General features: G+C 37.9%; 2 protein-coding genes across 6 annotated transcripts in view; one reads left to right on the top strand and one right to left on the bottom strand.

Moving 5' to 3' along the window:
- LOC135705731 (E3 ubiquitin ligase Rnf121) overlaps window positions 1-17,824 on the bottom strand; it is a 598,717-nt gene that overhangs the window by 99,503 nt on the left and 481,390 nt on the right. The gene's annotated exons all lie outside the window — the stretch shown is intronic.
- The window catches only part of Synd (protein kinase C and casein kinase substrate in neurons protein Synd), a 100,737-nt gene that overhangs the window by 64,430 nt on the left and 18,483 nt on the right, over window positions 1-17,824 (top strand). For all 5 annotated transcript variants that reach the window (XM_065227542.1, XM_065227541.1, XM_065227540.1 and 2 more), the window contains one exon: window positions 9,642-9,735. The gene's annotated coding sequence lies outside the window, so the exon portion shown is untranslated. The remainder of the gene's footprint in view (window positions 1-9,641; window positions 9,736-17,824) is intronic.

The following is a 17,824-nucleotide window of genomic DNA, read 5'->3' as shown; positions in this document are numbered from 1 at the left end:
TCAGTCCGTCGTCAGCTGTTGGCTCTATCCATCCACCTTTCTGTTAAAACGGTTAAAACATACGATAATTGTAGCAAGATGGATCAAGTGTCGAGATGAATGCTTGCCTAGGTGGGGGAAAACGCACCTTACGGCAGGCAATCTTTCGACTCAATTTAATCTATTGATAGGAAAAAGATACGGTTGATCTGTTGAAATGATCCTCACCCTCTCGGGGTACGTATCGTATCAGGTGTATGATCATCATTCAACGTGGTAATTTACAGTGCAATCCGGAAAACTGCGCAGCATTAGGTACAGTAAACCTGAATCATCTCTCTTTCTGTGCAAATGACCATTTAGCATCTTCGCTCTCACTTGAAGTCGTTTATCAAATTCGATACGGGCTATTCATATGTGCAATCTCGTAAGGTAAAAGGCTTTTGGTTGATGAATTCAATACAGAAGGGCTATTATGGATAGGAGATTGAATACCGGTTCAATGGGGGCTTTTGTATCATAAACGATTTAATCGGCATGAAACTGGAATGGTCATAGTAATATTTTTTTTACCGTTAAATTTATGTTCTGTAATAAAAGCGATTGTCAAAGATTTTATTCAGTTGAATATTCGTACTAAGCTTTGCTTGACTAACAGTAACGTGAATCCTGTTGGGAATTTCGCACCACTGCTGCGCTAAGAATAATTCATCACAGTAAAAAAAAACATCATCAAAGCACTAGTAGGGGCAACATATCTAGTTTGACCATGTTTTGAATATATTTCACGTTTTTTACTTGATATCTCAAATTGTGTTAAGATTGTTGATTCAAATTTTATTGATCTAGGTACATACGCACGAAGATTATGATTTAATCGTTTTTTCTGAGGTATGGCCAAAATATGAAACTATGGCTAAAACTGATGCACTTCTTCTTCTTCTTTTTCTTCTTCTTCTTCTTCTTCTTCTTCTTCTTCTTTTTCGCATTTCAAGCTTATTGCTAATAGCATATTAGCTTATTGCGTGCTCTAAACTTAGTGTTCTAGATGCATTTCCACAGTTATTAATTGAGAGCTTTCGATGCCTGTACCATTTTTGCATTAGGGTAAACGCTCCTATAGTTGCGGGTTGCGGTACGTTAGAAGCATTAGCAACTTGCGGTACGTTAGAAGCGTTAGGTTCCTATAGCTGTGTATTGAGTCTCCATGCACAACTATAGGAACCTAACGCTTCTAACGTACCGCAACTATAGGAGCGTTTCCCCTAGTATAATTGTGTGGCAAGTACAACCAGACTCTATCCCCAGGAAAGTTGTGAAATTTTCCATCCCGAAAAGTTCCTAGACCGGACCGGGAATCGAACCCAGCCACCTCAAGCATGGTCATGCTTTGTAGCTGCGCCTTTTACCTATTGAGCTAAGGGAGGCCCACCCTATGCCAAATTCTCCGGTTTGAGTCAGAAAAAAACAGGGATTATTTTTAGGAGTCAAATGAAACATTCTACGTGACGTAACAAAGATTTTTGAATTTTTTTTTTAAGATTTTGTACTGTAACTGAAAACAAATGAAGCTCTAAATTTTGTTGCTAATTTGGAAAGTGCGTTAGATTTCCTATTATAAATGATCAAGAGTTTTTGATTCGAGTAGTTCAAACCGTTTTGGTTTCTAAAGGGTGTCCACGATGAAATTGCCACACTATGAAATTGCTCTAACTTTTTAACCGTTGGGTAGAATTTAATGAAAATTTGGGTGGATTTAGTTCATAGTGCATTATTTACATCCTGCAAGTTTTAAAGTCCTGTGATCAAAACTCGCGGAAATGGAGTCGAAAGAACAGCTCGTGCGTGATAAAATCTTGCGCATTCATCACGAGAACAAGGATCTCTCGCATCGTTCCATCGCTAAAACGTTGGGAATCGCGAATTCCACGGTGTCGCGAGTGATTAAGCGGTTCGAGGAACGGTTGACCACCGATAGGAAGCCCAGAAGTGAAGGAAAAAGTATTCCGTAGAACACCAAAAATCACAACCGCGTAGTTGGGGCCTTCAACCGAAATCTGAACGCCTCCGTTAGGGATGTGGCTAAGAAGCTGCACCTAAGCCGAAGTTTTGTCCAGAAGGCCAAAACTAAGGCTGGGCTTCGAACGTTCAAGGTACAAAAGGCCCCTAATCGCGACGAGAAGCAGAACAAGTCCGCCAAAACCCGTGCCAGGAAGTTGTACCTCAACATGCTGACGAAAGTTGAATGCTGCATCATGGACGACGAAACATATGTGAAGGCCGACTTCAAACAGATCCCCGGCAACCTGTTTTTCACGGCCAAGGATAAGTTCAGCGTTCCGGAGCATGTCCGCTTTCAGAAGATGTCCAAATTTGCGAAGAAATTCCTGGTTTGGCAAGCCATCTGCACGTGCGGGAAGCGGAGTGCACCTTTCGTGACCCAGGACACGATGAACGGACAGGTGTACATAAAAGAGTGCCTCCAGAAGCGGCTGCTTCCTCTCCTGAAGGCCCACAACGTCCCAACAATCTTCTGGCCGGATTTGGCCTCATGCCACTACTCCAAGGACGTGCTGAAGTGGTATGCGGACAATAAGGTCAATTTCGTGCCGAAAATGTTCAACCCTCCCAACACTCCGGAGCTCCGCCCCATCGAGAAGTACTGGGCGATTATGAAGCAGCACCTTCTTAAACGACCTAAGGTAGTGAAGACAGTCGAGGAACTCAAGAAAGTATGGGTTTACATGCAAAAAACGGTTGATTCACAGGTTGTGCAGAATCTTATGGCCGGGGTTAAGGCCAAGGTGCGGGCATTTGCGTATGGACTGTAAATAAAATACGAGTAAAATGGTAAAATGAAGTTTAATAGTTATTTCTCAATCCCTGAAAATTTGATGGCAATCGGATGAAAACTCGAATTTTGCGAATCAATTTTATGTGTGGCAATTTCATCGTGGACACCCTTTAGTTGTTGAGTGGTGGAGTTGAGAAGGGCAAAACATTGTAATGTCACGCAACATAGTCGCTCATTTTGAGCTTCTCAATTCATAAAATCTTGGTCAATTCTTTTAGGAAATTTATCATACTTTTCAAATTTGCAATAATATATTTCCTGTTACAGTGGCAAAAATGTCGATACATCCTGGTAAAAAATGTGTGATACGGTGCTCAATGCGCAATACAGATCGCCGATATTTTATTTTTATTTGTTTGAAAAGGTGGGATTGGTTTGGATCACGTTGTTTAATTTCATTTGCTGTAATTTGTTTCTGTGTTATTTAATAATTATTAGAAGTAAAATACAATCATCATGATATCAAGTGGGGGTTTTTTACTATCGGTCAGGTTTTGACCAAAGGGTTGATTTTTTCCCACTGAGCTTATGATCTAAAACATTTAAAAAAAATCGGGGTTGTTAATTTTATCGGAAAATATCAGTTAAAGTTTTCGGATTTTCCGGGACCCATTATTGTCAGATTTAAAAAAAAAATCAAAAGTCTCTCATTGAACAATGCAAGTAGATCACCTCTAAAGCTCGGTTTAGACGACTTACTTCGGGGTTCAACTCACTTGAACTGTGAAATAAATGTAAGGTGGACGATGTCGAACTTGCTCTATTTTTGTTTCAGTGTCTATTATTATAGAGTTCTCAGCTATTTGCTCTTACTCAAGATCTAGCTAGATGTCTAGTCAACTTAACGCAGACTACCGAAAATTAGTTAAACCAACTCAATTGAAACATAAATTTAAGTAAAACAGCAAAAAAAGGGTTATCTTCCATTTAATTCCACTTAATAAATTTTGGTATCCATGACAGATACGTATTTCGACTACAATGTGCAGTCTTCATCAGTGCCATTCCCACTAAAGAACTTATCAAAATCTAACCCCCTTAAGTACTCTAGGAGATGAGTCAAGATCACAGGTATAAAAAATGAAACTACAATGTGTTGAATCGGAACCTACCTAACTAATAAAAACCAAAGATTTAAGTAAATTAAAGGAGAAAAATCTATACAACTCTCTAATAAGGAAAATCCCAAAGGCTTGTTAGCCATCATAATGAATTAATGAAAGTGGGTTGTTAGCGGAATGCTTAAATAAAGTATTTGTAGCTGCGCCTCCCTTAGCTCAGTCGGTAAAGGCGCAACTACAAAGCAAGACCATGCTGGAGGTGGCTGGGTTCAATTCCCGGTCCGGTCTAGGAATTTTTCGGGTTGGAATATGTCTCGACTTCCCTGGGCATAAAAGTATGATTGGACTTGCCACACAATTATACCAATGCAAAAATGGTACAGACATCGAAAGCTCTCAATTAATAACTGTGGAAGTGCATCTAGAACACTAAGTTGAGAGCACGCAATAAGCTAATACGCGATATGCAATAAGCTTGAAATGCGAAGAAGAAGAAGAAGGTTATCGTGATTTTCATATTTCGGCGACTATAGCGATGTGATTCGTTGATCACAGAGTAGAGCAAAAATTGACAGTTGGTTTGCCGTGACTAATTTCTTAATCGTTTTCAAGTACATTTATTGGTAACAGTTAGCATGGTAGCAAGGCGGATAATCAAAGGTGCCACAGAAGGAAGAAGTGTTAGTTTATTTACTAAAATGAACTAAAGCTTGATTCAATCCCAGTTGGCGCCGCCGGGATGTTCTGAGGCATAACATCTCTGATCACAGCTGTTGATCCCCGGTTCATGAGTTTATGGGTCGATAGGTAGGGTCCAGGTATGGGAGCTGCCTCCCTGGCGTCGGTAGCATTGGTGCTCAGCACGGAAAACAAGATCTACGGAAAACAAATCAGCGGCCGCCGTTTTTTCCACCATCTCTTCATCTCTGTAGCATCCCGAGTCACCTTTCCACTCTTCTTAAACTTCTGTTTGACAATGTTTCTCAATTGGGCGGAATTAAGGGCAGTTGGGTGGATTGATGTCCTTTTCGAAGAAATCTACCCTGTTTTCTCGTTACCACTGTTTAACTTCTCCGCTGTAGTGGCAACTTGCCAAATCAGGCCAAAAATTTACAGGTCAATTGTGAGTGAGCCTTAATGTACGGAAGAATATGTTTTGTCAGGCATTCCTGCTTGTACATTTTGGAATCCATAGCCTTGTTTGTCACGAAAACCTGGGTTTTTTTGTCCGCAGCTGCAAATTCCTTGCCAGATCATAAGCTTTCTTGCAAATTGATCGGCAAACACGAATTTGAACTTGCTAGGGACATCACCTCGACCAGTGGCTTTGTAGAACTTTTGTCCGGGAAGCTGCCCATAATCCATCTTCACGTACGTTTCGTCGTCCATGGGGATGCATTCTTCGTACTTTGTAAGAACCTCATTGTACAACTTCCGTGCACGTCTTTTGGCCACTAGATTCTGCTTCAGTGTCCTGTTTGATTGCTTACTGGCCCGAAAAGATCGAAATCCTTCTCGCTGACGAAGCCTTCTGACGGTGCTTTGGCTGGCATTGAATTTCTTGGCGATATCATAATCCGACAGCCCCGGGGTTGCCTCAACTGTTCTCAATATCTTCAAATGCAGCTTTCGATCTTTAGTTCCACTAGGACGCTTGCTATGATCCGATTGATAGTATGCCGCTCACGGAAACGTTTGAGAACACTGCACACGGTAGATTTAGCCAATTTCAATGACTTCGCGATTTTTGAACCTGACCACGTCGATTTTTCGAAGTGGGTGTCCAAAGTCAATTTTCGGTTCGTGGCTTCCATTAAGTATAACTTGTTTTGAACAAAATGAATCGTGACGAACTTCTCAGCACTAAAAGAGGAAACATTTCAAAACAAACTGCTGTCAAAACAATCCAGATCCGACCGCTAAGAGCACAGCGGAAAAATAAACAATGCGTTCAGATATTAAATCCGGAGTGATTTGAGATTTGGGCGTAATTGTATTTGTTAACAAACAGGTCAATCGCCGATTTTTCGTGAATAAAATCTCAATTTTATAAACAAACTATACCAAATGATAGAAGAATCATACCTCTACCTCATAGTGTTATTAATTTTCAAAATTGAGACTGACGTGTTTGTTTACAAATGCATTTACGCCCAAATCTCAAATCACTCCGGAAATTACTCATACCTTACCTTACCAATCAGGCTAAGGCCTTGTTGTCCTCTGCTGTCCGAAGAAGTCGTCTCCACTCTACTCGATCCATGGCCACAGTTCGCCAGCCTCGTAGTCTGCGAAGGGTCCGCAGGTCACCTTCTACTTGGTCGATCCACCTTGCCCGCTGCGCGCCTCTTCTTCTTGTTCCTGTTGGGTCGCTTTCTAGAACCATTTTCACTGGGTCATCGTGCGGCATTCTTACGACGTGCCCAGCCCACCGTAGTCGCCCAATTTTTGCAATGTGGACGATGGATGGTTCTCCCAGCAGCTGGTGCAATTCGTGGTTCATTCGCCTCCTCCACGTTCCGTCATCCATCTGCACTCCACCGTAGATGGTACGCAACACCTTCCGTTCGAAAACACCAAGGGCGCGTTGGTCCTCCACGAGCATAGTCCAGGTCTCGTGGCCGTAAAGGACCACCGGTCTAATCAGCGTCTTGTAGACAGTCAACTTCGTGCGGCGGCGAATTTTATTCGACCGGAGCGTCCTCCGGAGTCCAAAGTAGGCACGATTCCCTGCCATAATGCGTCTTTGAATTTCTCTGCTGGTATCATTTTCGGCGGTCACCAGTGAGCCCAAATACACGAACTCATCGACCACCTCGATTTCGTCAACTCAAATTACTCAAGCTTTAGGTTTTAGTCGCTGTCGGCGAAAATTTAAATTTCTAAATTTGTTTTCCAATTTTTAGCTAAAATTACGTACAGAATTGATGTTCAATTAGCCCAAAACAATTAAAAATTGTTGTTGCACAGCCTTTTTCATGCATGCTGAAGCTACTAAGATCGTGAAACAACTTCAAAAAATATTGTACGATGAGCATGAGCATGATTGACCGCCCACGGTTGCTACTCTGTTATTGCCAGATCAACTGTAATTACACAGAGAACCAATAGACGATGCTTGTGGGACTAGCAATCATCCTCAATGTGTAAAAACTGGTGATCTCAAACTAGGCAATCCCAGCACTGGCCGCACCCGAACGCAGGTAAAGAAAGGAATGGGTAGGAATGTGTTGACGTGACACTCGTTTTGAAAATATTGTACGATGTGTACATAAAGTGAGAAACACCTGTTTTGTCAGACTGTCCAAAATTAATAAGAAGACCACAATCTAGGTTTTATAAATTTTGGACAGTGTGACAAAACAGGGTTTTCGAACTTTTTGTACACATCGTACAATATTTTTATATAGATCATAAAAGTACCTAAACAATAGTATTGTATTTGTTTTTATGAAGTTAACTTCTTACGAACAACAAGACATAAATAATTGATGAAAAAAAAATTCATATTAAAATACTTTTTTATGGATTTGGAAAGAAACATTTGTTTACAGCTTATTTTTAGTTTTGGCTGTGCAATTTTTGGAAACGTTGATCCCTCAACTCTAGGCATAATTTTTGAAAACGTTTATAATGAGATATAAAATCTTTTATCTTATGATACATGGGTCAGGAAAACTTTAAATTTCATAATTCAGGAATTAAACGTACATTGGTTTGCTTAAATACGTTGAAAACAATACGGATCCACCATGCGGGTGAAATATGCAGCGAGGGTGATTTATAGGGTCGTTACCCAATAAAATTCTTTTTTTTTTACATTGTTAAATCGGTTACATTAATGCCATCATCATCACTAACACCAAATCCCACCTTCTTTCGATTCATTCAATCGAAAAATCGCCGTGGTGACACAACCTGAACCACTTTTTCCGCGCTTCTTTCGCTACATTTCCTCATTGCCATTATGGAGTTGTATGGGAAAGAAGGTGTGAAACCCGTGCAACTGTATCTCGTTACGGTAGATGACATGATTTTCTTTTCCATTCCTGCTCTTGCAGTTTTTTTTTTCATTTCTTCTCCATCGTCACCAACCTGTTCATGAATTGTTGTGTGTCTGATGGGTAGGTATTTAGCAAAGCTCCAGTATCGACGAGCAGAAACAAACGATGAATCTTTGCCGTCAGTCGTCGAATGAATGAATCTGATGGCCACGACCGCGGGCACATCTGAAACACGTCAAGGCTGTAACAGCCGATGATAAGAAACAATACAATATAAATGATTCAATCACGATTTTCCATCGTCTTCGTCGGCAGTGATGCGATGAATGCTTGCTCGTTGGATGAGAGAAAATTATTGCTCGATTGTGTTAGTTTACCTTTTATCGGTCGAGCTGGCCGGTGTTGATGTTAATGTTCACAGTCAAGGTTGGAATCGTCCCGGGAATTGACAGTTTAGCGCCGCGGGATTTAGACACTTTGATTAGGGTGAATCGAATTATGCTGAAGACTGCTAATTTTCACAGGTACAGCTTTTCTGGAGGTACTTTATCTTTACCTTTGGGATCACCCTAGTCTCAATCGGTTAACAATTACTCACACAAACGACGCGCACAGAGCCATCGTGATTTTCTGATTCTCATCAATCAGCAAAAGACCTCGGCCGAGACCATGATTTTCCCGGACAACAACCATCCATTACGTAATAGCACCCATTTCTCTCGCGTGGTGCTGAGAGTAGATAATTTACGACCATCAACAAGTTGCATTCCATTCCCATTACAATTCATCACTTAACGATTCGAGGTTTTCCCTCACCAGTGTTGGTGTTGCAGTGCACTTTCATTAATGATTTATTAAGCTGTGTAATTTTTTTTTGCGTTTTGATATTTCTTTGCACAAAACCACGCTTTGTAGAGCCCCAGTCGATAACGCGCAGAGGGAGTTCAACTTATGAGTCATAAAGCCGGAGATTGCTATACCCAAGGGCATCACATGATTACGGTTGGAATAATGTTTGTATAATGTTTCCGACTAATGAGGTTGGTCTGTAGGGTCCCCGTGGTAATAATTGAGCCATTGGGTTACATTTTTAGATGCGTAATTGGATCGGCGCTTGAGTTGATGTGTAAAACAAGTGCAACCCTTGTTCTTCCACCACTTGATCCAAAATGTTTGTACATTTGCAAAACCAAAACTTACATTGTTAAGCCGTTCGTACGTACTTGTGCGATTAGGTGTTACCGTTTCATAACAGCTGTATTTCGTTGTAGAAATGAACAACTTTCAACAGGCAAGCCTGCATTTGTGAAGAAACCACTCCTCAAAGAGGCTGCTGATGAATTTGAAGAAGATCATTGTGTCTTTTGCCAACCAAACTTGCTCCGGGTGGCGGAGGGCCATCGCTTTTGTTTGTAAATGCTGTGTCTGTTTGGTCTAGAGCTTCATGTTTTTGGCCTAAATAATACTCTTTCCCTTTTGGATTGCTACTGTTGTTGTTGTTATTGTTGTTGTTGTTGTTGTTGTTGGGTACATTTGATTTGCGTCGACTGCTTTTTTTCACTTCGCACATGGTTAATTACTCGTTCGTTACCTTTAATGGTTCTCTATTTCGCTCGCTATCTGTGAGTCTCTTGCCAACCGTTTCTGCTTGAGAATAGGTTCAAATGTTTCTTTCCTTCCTGCGCGTAGCCCTACGAGATTGCAAGTTCTAATTGTTTCTTTTTTTTCTTTCCTTTGTTTCAGATAAATTGCAATTGGAAGTGGAAGTTGAATTTTTGCGTACACACCGGGGGAGAGCTCGGTTATGTAGCCCCATAATGGTTGTCTGTGACTAAAGGTGAGTTTTGATTCTTGTTTTCTTGTTTTCTATGGGACTTTTTTTTTTCAAGGTGCCAGAGGCATTACGGCGGCAGTTGTTTCAAAACTGTAACATAGTGAGATTTATAAGTAAATTTGCAAAAGATCTGTTACATTTTCCGTAATAAAACTAAATAGATAGAATTTTCAGTGAAAACACTACATTTCGGATAAGATAAGATTTTCGTCCCCAAACTAGGGGTCGCTATTTGAGGTGCCCTAAATCACATCGAAGATATTAGAAGGCTGAAACGTTAGAGGTCAACATGAATTTCAAAGTGGTTCAAAGATATTGATCTTGAAATTAGTTTACTAGGGCAAGTCCTGCTAATGTTTGACAAAAATGAGAACAGCAAGGATCCGCTATCAAAAGTATCACATTTGCAAGATTTCAATATGCTTCATGTTGGCGACAGCATGATTCATATTCAATTTAGAAACGCATGAAGTCATTCACGCGGCACGAACTCGAAATCGCACAGTGGTTCCAATGTCTTCGATGGGCGGAAACAGTTCAAGATCAACAATTGAAATCGCCTTACCAGCTTTTGCAAACAACGGCCTTTTCTCGTGAATTTGAACTCATCTACGCATACTAACAACACTATCGGATACGGTAAGATTTCCCCTACCTGATGGTATACAGGGTTTGCATAGCTGAACTCCGATTCACGATAAAAAGTCACAATAATGTTTGTTTACTAAAGCTGATGAGCACTTTTCAATTATTGATCTTGAATTGTTTTAGGTAGATAGTGTCTAGGGAGTTCTAAATATCAACTTTTTAGTTACTTGGGGTAGACCGGCACAATGTTGAACAAAATTGTAGAAAAATTTAGTTGAAGCAACTTTGCTGAAGACACCAAATGTCTATATCTAATATTTACTGGCTAGTAAAAAGTATCTTAGGGGTTTGAATCGGTTTTTATTAATTTAATTGTATATAGATTGATTTCTTGTACATGATTTATTCTAAGCACTTACAGAACTTTTGATGGTGCTATCTCCTTTTGCTGGAAACTTATAAGCGATTTTCGTTTTAAAACATACGACACGTAAAGCATCACAGCAAATCTGGGCGCAGAGATGTGCAGCTATAACCTAGCTAAAAACAGAACTTGAGGAGAACACGGAAACCGATTCCTTCAGCGGGACAAGCAATAACAAGCGAAGTTATACGTAGCTGTTACACACTCAAAAGCTGAATTATTTATTGTTTAATAATAATTACATATTTCACAAGATAGAATATAACATTTATTTACAGCTTCGGTACATCACGAGAAGAATGTTAATTTAAAACCTTTAAAACTTTCCATGTTACATAATCTAGAAAATTACTAAATGTCTGGGAAATTGAATTTGAGTCCAGCGAATAGGTAGTTTCTCCAAGTTGAGATCTCAAACATCTCACTATTGTTACGCTTTTCAGTCTATTGCTCTATTTCACTGTTACGGTTTTCATAAATGTTTAGCCCCATGCATCTTGAACTTCTGTGTACGGGATTTTGAACAATTCAAGACCAACAATTGAAAAGGCCTCATCTCCATTTTGTAAACAAACCTTGTAAGGCCATTTTCTCGCGAACCGAAGTCCGCCAAAGGAAACCAACATAATGAACACGTAGGGGAATTTCTCCTCTGTCCGATTGTGTTTTTAGTTTGCGAATGTAGGTTTCGGTTTGTGAGAAAATGGCCTTACAAGGTTTGTTTACAAATTGGAGTTGAGGCCATTTCAATTGTTGGTCTTGAATTGTTCGAATCAACTAGATTATTTCTTTGGAACTTTGCTTTGAAAATGTCTCAATGATTTCCTTAGGATCAGTCCAAAATGCCCTTTAGAGCTACTTTCAGGATTTCCCTCAGTAATAATATAATTTTCACCGATATTCCCCTACAAATTTTCACCATAACAGTATTGAAATTCTGTGCACAAAATTTTAGGTAGAAATTTCTTGTAATTTTCACTACTTTCGTACTCTTAATGATTCTCACGAGGATTTGCTTCAATTTCTCTTTATACTTTACTTTCAAATTCCTTTAAAATATTCCTCAGAAATCCCTTGGTAAACTCTTTACAATTTATAACATCTTCTTCTTCTTCGTCTTCTTCTCCGAATGTCAAGATTAATGTTTATCGCATTTTAGCTAATTGCGTGCCATTTTTGCATTAGTACAATTGTGCCCAGGGAAGTCAAGACATTTTCCAACCCGGAAAATTCCTAGACCGGACCGGGAATCGAACCCAGCCACCTCCAGCATGGTCTTGCTTTGTAGCAGCGTCTTTACCGATTGAGCTAAGGAAGGCCCAAATTATAAAGTATTCTCTTTAAATTTCCTTGGATTTCAGAATCACCTAAAAAATCTATGAGAATTTCCCTCCGAATTACCTTGAAAATCATCTCATATGCTCTATGATTTATTTTTATTTTTGTTTGAATTCATTTGTAACTCTCTTTAGAACTCCCTCGGAAATTTCTCCACAATCTCCTGGAACGCTTTGGAAATATGCCCATAATTCCTCGTCAATACTTCTATTTGGAACCCTACCGAGAATTTCTTGAAATTGCGTCAAAGTTCTTATGAATTCTCTCCTTGAAACTATCTGCTAACTAGCTTGAAGTTCTTCAAAGACATGTTTGAGTTTCCTTGGAGCTCTCCTGAGAATTGTCTCTGATTGATTGATTTACACACTTAGTTTTTTTCTACCGAACTCGGCTGTGCAAATCTCGGTAAAAAAAAAAGTTTTACTGAGATCTCAGCAAACATTTCATTTGTTTGCTGAGGTTCAGCTAAGCATTATCCGAGACTCCCCAGACAACCAGAATTCGTATACCAGCGTACAAATTGAATCGTAAATTGCTACTGATAAAGTCGACGTCGCATACAAGAATGAGATGCGCCGTATAATGTTTAGATTAAGTCACAAAGAAGGCAAATTTTCAACCTATTGACGATGATTCATTTTTATATCGTACCGTATCACAAATAAGCTCGGATGAAGTTGTAATGTTTTAGAAACTGGAATTGTTGTTACAGATTAGATCGTAAATTATGTTTAATCAAACTGATGAAAATTAAGTGTCAATTAACTCGCATATCGCTTCCCCAGATAATCAAAGGTAGCATAAGAATGTGCACACTAGATCGCATTTGAGTTTGCTTCAAGATAAGACCAATAAGAGCTATAAGAGCATTGCATCTTGTTGCAATTCAAGTTGAAATTAACGCAAAACTACGATCAAAATAAAAAATGCGACTATTGGTATAATAATAGATATGATTGTCAAAGGATGTGGAGAAAGGTGCCGTGAAATCTAAACCAACTTAAGATCCTAACGTTAACAAAAGCTGATGATTTTCATTAACATCGATATCTTTCCAAGTCCAAGTAGGCTTTTTGAAGCTTATAATTTATCATTGATATAATCCTCTGTACTTACAAGTGCTTATACATATGGTGTAGTGGATTCAGTTCTGGTTTCTGGATACAAAGGTAGAGGTATGGAGACTAGCTGCAGGAATAGCTTTTTTGTTTTATTTATATGGATGATCGTATTTCTGTTATATGGAAATCGGCAAAATTGTTATTGGAAAGCCAGTATGGAACGTATATAGCAAATCTGCGCATCTTATACGATTTGTTTGGTTAGTATATCACTGTGTATTTCCGGAACTATACGGACCAAAATGTTGACTGCGTCAGCAATCAAATGTCACTTTTGCTGAGATTTAAGTGAAACTTATTTTTGCCAAGATTTGCACAGCCCGAGCTCGTTAGAAAAAACTGAGTGTGTACTTTTAATAGATTTTAAGCTATAGGTGAGCATTAGGAGTATTGTCAGGTTTGTAGCCATATAAACATTACACTTGGCGTAGGGTTGATATACTTTGAATTCTTATTCGAATTCCCTTACAATGCTCTCTGGAATTTCTTCAGATTTGCTTCAAAATTCCTTGGAATTCTACACATAATCTCTCAGAACTAGTTTGGAATTCAAGTTCAGTTCACCTCAGAATTTTATTGAAATATTTATTTGATTTACATGAATATTCTAGTAAAATTACTTTGAAATTTTCCTCAGAATTCGTTTAGAATTATCCCTAGAATTCCTCTAAAATTCTTCTCAGAACTAATTTGGCATTATCATCAATATATTCTATGCAATTTTTCAAAGTGTCAGAATCCTAAAATTTTGTTCAAGTCCAAGTCATTTTCTTCTTAAATCTGTGATCTTGAAAATAACACACTAAGATAAGTTATGGCGCGTGCACCAGTTATGGACCAATCATATATATGCAATGGTACCAGTTTTGGTCATATTAGTACATGCCGCAATGGATTACCAGCATGGTTGGTTTTCGCAACAGATGTCGCTAATAAAAAAAGTTACAGCGATTTATTTTATTGATTGTTAATTTTAACAAAATTATGTCCTTTTCGAAAAAAATATTTGATAAATTTAATAGTTTTAATTTTACCTACCATTAAGTTATTGGCCTACCAAATATTTTGGATATTTTGCAAAAATGTCGAAATCTTAAAACATTATTTTTTTAAAACTTATTCCCCATGCTGAAAACAATCTCTTATAAACAATCTTGAACTACATATGTCTTCAGATGAAAACATTTAATCTCGGAAGAACTGCTCATATTCGAAAGAAGGATAAATCAGTGTAGGCTAAAAATTCCTCAGCTAAAATTGTTTCGATATGCAAGGTCTTGTAATTTTTTTTTTCTATGTTTTCAAAATTTGAATCTTTCAAAGTTCCAAAGTTTTCCAAGGCGGCTAATAATTTGAATCAATCCATTTTTCCCATGAAATGAGATCTTTGAAGTTTTATTTGTTTATAATATATAGAATTATAAGAATTCAGAATCTGAGCAGTTCCTTGCCAAATAACGAATCGGATAAAACTCGACCTTCTCCGATTTGCATAAAACTTTGCATAATTGTGTTTTATAAGCAATCATTAACATTTTTAGAAAAATTCGGCCTTTTTGGTTGTGGTTTTTTTTTACGGGGATGAACTAGGCTCCGGCTAAAAATCTCCTAAATAAAGGAAGAAAAAAAAATGTAGTATTTTTTTTCAAAATGGTGCCTTTGTAAATTTTCAATAAATTGTAGCATGAAAACGTCAATTCTGATCGAAATGACGTCTAAAACAAAGTTGTTGAGAAAAATGAAGTCCTTCTAAGAAAAATATACATAGTATATTTTTCAAGTAATTTTAAGGAAAAAAAACCATAAAAGTGTTCAAAACTCAAATATTTCAAAAAAGTATATCGTTGATTTTTTTTAAACAGAAAAGCTCATAAAAATATTTTTTTTTGGAATATTGAAAATATACAAAAATCGTTCAACAAGAACTTTTGGTCAAATATTAAAGCATTTTGCTAGCACGCTTTTTTATGTAATTTCTACACAGGATACAATATTTTATACATTACAAATCGATATGTGTGCTAAAATTACTTTAAAATGCTAGCTAAGAAATTAAAAAAATACAACCAAAAGTTTACTTTGTACGATTTTTGACAGATTTCAAGTGTGAAGTGTTGCGTTTTTGTGTCAAGTGCTGCATGAGCTTTATTAAAAAATAAATTATAAATATTGAACATATACTTTTTAAGATATTTCAGATTTTAACATTTTTTTAAAATTTTTACTCAAAATTACTATCCAAAAATTACAGTGTATATTTTTCCTAGATAGACGTAATTCCGATCAGAAGTAACGTATAAATGTGAAGGATCACTTTATCAAGTTTCATTTTTATTATTCTATTTGGCCTGGAAATGTTTCGAATTTCAAATTGTTTTAATATTTTCAATGCTCTTTCTCGGACAGAGATCTGGAAAAATTCTAACAGTGTTGAAACTTTTTTCAAAGAGCATCCTGAGTTCAATCAATCACTTTTCAATTTCACCTTAATGGCTTTTCGCCTTGGTGACCCATTTGGCTTAATGGAGGTACTCCATCGCAAGACGCCAGAGTTGCCAGATTAATTCGTATATTTCCATTTCGATTTTTTCATCTTCTGTTTGTTACGATAAATTGTAGAGGTGTTTGTGTTTCTTATAACAGACTAAGCAAATAATATTCTCTTCGGTTTCCGGGGTCGCCACGTTCATTGGCACCACCTCGAGCATCTTTATATTTTCCTATGTGTCCTTGCTGTTGTCCAGTGATGCACCTCCAGCCACCACTCCCTCATACGCTTAGATACTGGTAAAGTTTCGTTCATAATACTGGTCTTGCTTTTCATCGTTCTGTTTTTGTTCTTCGTCTTCATGTTGCTTTTCTGGCAGCTTCTGGGCCTTCTGCCTGGGGTAGAGGTTTAACCCATGCCCCTTCAAAAAATATGTCCCCCTTCCGATTGAGGAAATGAGCGTACCTTGTACACCTGTGTACATACATTTCGAGACACTGCTCCACAGGGAATTTCTTCCCGTACTTCAACTTTCCCGTATTTTCCTAACACCAACAACGCTAGATCGTAGTCCAGAACCTTCGATACACTCGAAACGCACGCATTAAACATTGCCTCCCGATAAGCGAAATGCTTCCATCTACTAATGAAAATTAGATGCTCCGAGTTATGGATGAATGCATGAATTGAATAGACAAATCAGACACCTTAGTGGATCACTTGTAGCAGAACGGTTGTGGTAACTTCAAAGTAGCTGAATTAATCATATTGTCGAGCAGTTTTGGGACGACCTTCTACCAGCGATTTTACGGAAATGAAACAATCAATTTCAGATTTTTCAAGCATTTTACAAATAAGACCCTATTTTCTCGAGGTTGTAGAAGAAAAAATATTAAAATATTGTTCCACGTTAAAGTTCGAGTGGTAGGAAACGTCATTTTAAACTGCTCGAATGATGTGATCCATTCATTCTCACTCAACTTACTGCAATTTGTTATGACCGAATTGTGCTACTTGAGAAGATGTTTTAAGCTTGAGTTTTGCAATAAATTTGGGTGCAGGTTTATTTTATAAAGGAAATTTACTCGCTTTGAACTGTTCATTTAGAAATTGTTGTTTTAAATTGGATACATTTCTGTTGGACAAGTGAATTTTGTATTTTAATGTACACGTTTTTTTATTATTCATGAGTAGAACCGATGTCTTTAAATGCAACTTGCTGCACTTTTTCCGGAGCGCTTTGACTTTTTTTTAGCACTACTCGTCTTGCAACAACATTTATCATTCTCCACTAAACTTCTCAATTATAACACCCTAAACTTAGCATGGGTAAATATACTGCTTAGAATCGCATATCAGTCCCATCTGGATTTTCATCAATTTAGAGATAACAACACCATCCGCTATCACTCGGCATCTATACTTTCATATTATGTGATAAAACTACGGACTTTGAACATGAAAAATGGGAAAACAACATCAAGCAAATTTGTCCCATCATTTAAAGTCCCATTCTGAAAGTCATTCGTCCAGAGATCAAGTTAAAGTTCTACTTTTTGAATTGCATTATTTTTCGCTGATGTATCAAAACATTCAAGTTTCATTGCAACCAGGGTTGCTTCCACTCACTTGCTATAAAACATATTTTCTCGGAATTATGAAATCATCAGATCATATGACGATATGTTGTAGTTGCAAGTAACAAGAAGAGGGTGAAAAGTGAGTGTTTGACTCATAAAACCTGTCAATTTCGCTTTCAGAGTATCACAAGCAGCGATCTTATGATTCGTGAGCGTTCACTCAGAGTGAGCGCTCACGAATCGTGAAATCGCTGATTGCGACGTACTGAAAACAATATTATCTGGTTTTATGTGTCAAACACATACTCCACGACCTCTTCGTATAACTTACAAGTACTACAAGTCTTATGATTTCATAATTCCAAAAAACAATTTTTCATAGCAAGTGAGTGGAACCAACCCTGATTGCAACTGGTTTTAACTTAAAAAAAAGTGTCAATACATTTACTCTGACTTTTCGAATATTTGCATGGGAATTGCACTTCACAACTTCAACTGCCAATGCCTACACTTTTTCCATATGCGATTATAGGCAGTATATTTGAATGTCATC

Source organism: Ochlerotatus camptorhynchus, unplaced genomic scaffold, assembly GCF_037179485.1.
Source record: "Ochlerotatus camptorhynchus isolate MF236.1 unplaced genomic scaffold, CSIRO-AGI_Acam_v1.1 ptg000274l, whole genome shotgun sequence".
Lineage (NCBI taxonomy): Eukaryota > Metazoa > Arthropoda > Insecta > Diptera > Culicidae > Ochlerotatus > Ochlerotatus camptorhynchus.
The sequence above is the reverse complement of the archived record's forward strand: the minus strand, read 5'-3'. Positions and strand labels throughout refer to the sequence as shown.